Source organism: Wasmannia auropunctata, unplaced genomic scaffold (assembly GCF_000956235.1).
Source record: "Wasmannia auropunctata unplaced genomic scaffold, wasmannia.A_1.0 LD336053.1, whole genome shotgun sequence".
Taxonomy (NCBI): Eukaryota; Metazoa; Arthropoda; class Insecta; order Hymenoptera; family Formicidae; genus Wasmannia; species Wasmannia auropunctata.
Genome location: NW_012026837.1, coordinates 5150368 through 5154929, shown reverse-complemented (window position 1 = coordinate 5154929; position 4562 = coordinate 5150368). Strand labels below are relative to the sequence as shown.

General features: G+C 44.1%; 1 protein-coding gene across 2 annotated transcripts in view; it reads left to right on the top strand.

Annotated features, from left to right (window-relative positions):
• The first annotated feature begins 3413 nt into the window (after nucleotides 1–3413).
• LOC105451238 overlaps nucleotides 3414–4562 on the top strand; it is a 26494-nt gene continuing 25345 nt past the window's right edge. For both annotated transcript variants that reach the window (XM_011691574.1, XM_011691573.1), the window contains exon 1: nucleotides 3414–3497. The gene's annotated coding sequence lies outside the window, so the exon portion shown is untranslated. The remainder of the gene's footprint in view (nucleotides 3498–4562) is intronic.

Sequence of the window (4562 nt, the reverse complement as noted above, 5' to 3'; positions counted from 1 at the left end):
TATTTATAATAAGTTCTAATTTCTCTATTTTCCTACATTATTTACATTATCACAGTAGAATGCGACGCAAACAATATGCCGCGCGAATCAGAACAGAAAAGATCGCTTCCATCATATACCTTAATGGAAGCATGATGTAACATTTATGTAACACATCATGGTGAACAAAAAGAAATGAGTCACGCGTTTCCTCTACCACCTACGAAAGATAGATATCGGTATAACATTTATGTCATAAACGTGGAGCGAGGTGAAAATAACCGTGATTCGTTTCGCGCACCTCACATCTCATGCGGTGTGACCCTCTTTTGCGAGGAGAAGATGCAAAATTAAGATTAATTAAGATTTAATAGAGCTGTATCAGAGACTGCACTGTATTTTGGGGACAAAATTGCCTGCGGGAAATCGAATTCGCGGCGTCCTTCGTGAAAGAAATTTCGCCAAGTTCTTGTATTCCCGCTGACAATTCATGCACTCGAAAGAGTTAAATTGCACCTTTTTCCAGAAAACTTTTGCCGCGGTTTTGTCTCTCTACCGTCTCGATTCGCCGAGGAAGAGAAAGAGAGAGTTTACTTTGCGAGAAAGTTCGTTCGCACAAAGCGTATTTGAGCGAGAGACGAGCGGGCGGTCTTGAAAGCAAAAATGTAGTAATCATGAGAGGGGCCCTTTCCAGCTTTTGCATTAGTAGAAATTTATTCTCCCCTTTGGCACACACGAGCGAGAAGTGAGCAAACGAGTTTCATTGGCCGCGTAGCTATTAATTTGTCTGTTTGACGACCGTTGGAAAATTGAGTTTTCTAAAATTATCCCCGTATTACCCCTCTGATTCCACATTCAAATTGTCAATCGCCATTCGCTTTACGGAGGAAAAGGTGTCCAACAACGGCGTTAATCTTCGCGTTAATTCAAGAGCGAGATGAGATCGACGGACGATTCTCCCCTTGCCCGACAGCGGCAGAAACGCGAGGCCGAAACCTCGCCCCGCAAACGCGATATCGTCGCATAATGTCACGGCGAAAACGGTTGCAGCGTGGATTTCGTGCGATAGCGGAACTCGCGCGTTATCCTCGAAAAGGGTCCCCTTAAGCTGGCGCGGCACACGGAACCGTTAATTAAAGGGAATAGAATTAATGTGCTCCTGTGCAGAGGGGAAGCTTACGACGGAGACCCGGGCTTTCCCCGTTTAGGCAGAATCGAGACGCCGCACCATCTGCAGATCTCGCGGTTAGGCACCCTCCCGCTTCCCCTCGCGTGTGCACGGATATATACCGCGCCCCCGTGTATATATATATATATATATATATATCCGTATAGTTCGCGACCTTATTTCTAATGACAGATACCCCCGGCCCCGAAGACCGCAACGAGGAATTAAACGCGGGAGGACTGTGGGGGAGGGAACGGAGGGAAGGGAGGGGTTAATCTTCGATCCGACGAGAGACGGTCTGGCCTACCTCGCGATACATCGACTGAAACAACGTTGAAATGACTTTATCGGACTCGATCGGACTTGCGCTCGTTAACGCGCCTGGGTGGGTGCCTCACGGCCGGGCGCGACGAAAGCAATAATATTATTGCCCTCGATATTGGCCCCCAAGCGCAAGCGGTATAAGGTGGTAGGTGGCCGCCTGTATGTATAGGTATATACGTATAAAGGAGAATTAGAATTAGACGCTACCCGATGACTCTCGGGCCGCTTACTCATCTACTGAATATTGAAACGCCATTATCATAAGCGATCAGACGCATTCGATAATGACTCCGCTCGTATATAGGAGTGCGAGCTGCGCCACTCTCTCCGGCCTCTACGGGTCGGACAAAATCGATTACCGGTCCTGGACACCGGTAAATATATGCGGTATACACAGCGCTGATCACGCTACTCGACGAAATTTAGCTCTCCACTTTGCGGGAGGTGGTAAAAACAAGCGGTTACATTATTTAAACGTCACGTGAAAAGTCGCAAATGCAGACGCATGGGAGCCGCTGCTGAAGGTAAATATCGCTTAGGGGGAAAAAAAACCGGAGTGTATGCAGTTTCGCGAGACAAGTTGTGCAGCTAAATAAATTCAAGCAGCATGCGGCGCACGCCAATTCACAATTAATATGCTGACTCGAAACTTTATCTTTAAGCATACCTAGTTTCCTCGTTACAATCGAGCGCCACTAATTATCGCTGCATCGCAATACAATTAATGGAGGATATTGAAATTTCGTGCATCACGGGCTTACGTAATGTCATCTTCTTTTCCCTGTGATTGAACGACTATATGTTTTGCCGCCACAATACGGATCGCGATGAAATATCTGAAGCATCGTGTATATACTCATTAAACTGCAATCAACGTAAAAAAGAGGATCTACATATGAGAGATTGCACAGGATGAAATTTGACTAATTGTCAATTGATTGCAATTAGTAAACTTGATAGAAAGTATATTTCCGGTCGTGTTATTAGTAATTTGTAAAGGGTTTTTGCGCACTTCAATCTCCTTTGATAAACGGGCTATATTGTATTTGTATTGTTGTTAATTTTTTCCACACAAAAAACAGTGTGCTCTCCGCGAAAGGATTGCGAAAATATTTTTCTTATATGAACCGAAACTGGGGCACACAGTGCAGCTGGGGCAGGTAGAAGCATTATATCGGCCTTTGGAAGGCTCTGTTAGCGAAAGGACTATTCAGTGGTTCAAAAAATTTCATTCTGAAGACCGTTCTGAGCTCTCTCTCTCTCTCTCTCTCTCTCTCTCTCACACATTCTTGGAAAAACGAGTCTCGAGAAAGAGTCAAATAAGTTTTAAATGAGGATTTATTCTAAAAACGCTGAATTCTTTAAACGTGATATGCATAATTCAATATCACGTAGAAGAAAACTTTTAATGGTACGTGTCTTCGTTAAAAATAAAATTGTATTTTTTTTTTAATACAACGTCTTATTTTAATCTACAAAAATGGCAATTTTAATACGATACAACTATTAATAGATTATTTATTCCACACAATGTCGTCTATCACTGATCGTAACCTTTCGTTGATGCACTCTAACGAAATACCTGTTAAGACCTCAATTTATCAAGCATGACCAACTGGTCTATCATCCACGGATGATCCATCATGTCGATAAATCACTTTATCATGAAGAAACTTTATTACATCTTTGAAGCTCCTCCAAGGACACCATCCGGCGGGAGGGACCGTCGCGATCAGACCTGTCCGAACGTCGTCATTTCTAGCAGGACGCACCACGTTCACCTGACACTTCCCTCCCTCCAAGCGGTTCCCTCACGGGTTCATGAACCCTTCTCGTTTACTCACCGTCGCCTTCTTACTCTCTTCTATGCCAGGCTTAGGGAGGGAGAAGGACGGAGAGGGAGTCGCAGGATGAATCAGAGAGGGACGGTGGAACTGTCAGTGCTGCATTGGTCCTCTTCGCGTTAAGACGGGCCACGGATCATCTGTGATTACCTCTCTGCCGGAGTCCTTTCCCGCAGACAACGGTGAGTGCACTCTCTTTCTCTCCCCTCTCTCTCTCTCTCTTTCTCTCTCGCTCGCTCGTGCCACAGCCGGCGCCGCGGCGCCCGTATATTTTGTTCGCTCGCGCGCTATCGAGTTCAGCGCTAAGTAGATTCTGCCTTATCGTGCCGCTTCAATAATGCAACAGACGCATACAGGCATACGGCCGTAGAGCGAAAACGCTGGGCGAATTACATTTTGGCGAAACGTCAAAAGGGCTGTCAAAACAATTCAATTCGATTTCTTTGATCTGCACGCTTGTGCAGATCTGTTTCACAAAACCACCGAGTGTTCCTTGCGCTGAGAAACGTTTTTGTGAAATCTATTCCTTTCGGGAACGAAAATGTCGAGGCTTCCCAGAAAGGGTCTGTTCGACATCAATACGTTTAGAGATCTCGTAATTCTTTTCCCAAGAATCGCTCAATTAATCGTCCATATTTGCGAGTGACATTGACATTTCCTCGACGAGAAATATTAATCAAATTTTGCGTGCCACTCCAATGCCCATTAATTTATCGCGGCACACTGTTGAAAGTTAGTTTGTCCGCGGAGGCGTTCTGGGCTTCTTAGCTTTCTTTCACAAAATATAATAACGATTTTCAGCGTGGTCAACGCGTAACTAAAGTCATTATCTTGCCCGTTCTTTTCCTAAAATTGTAATTGATGAGACGGCGCGAAAGTATCATTAAATTATTAAATTTAATTTAGACAAATATTTATCATGGGCGCAATAAGAGACAATGGAGCGGCGTTTTGATAAGCTGCTTTAATGATCGTAAGAACAATGCGTGCGTGAATACGCACATTATTACAAGTTCGCCGTGGTAAATGAGATAAAACGTAGACAGTACTTTGCCTTTTACGGCATAAATAGGTTGTTTAAATTGTAATTGAAATTAACATATTTATCACGTTTGTTATAAAGTGTCTTCCATGAATGCAGAAAGTTCAATCGATGATTACAATTTCTCACACGGAAACAATGTTTTACGAAATAGAGAGAGAGAGAGAGAGAGAGAGAGAGAGAGAGAGAGAGAGAGAGAGAGAGA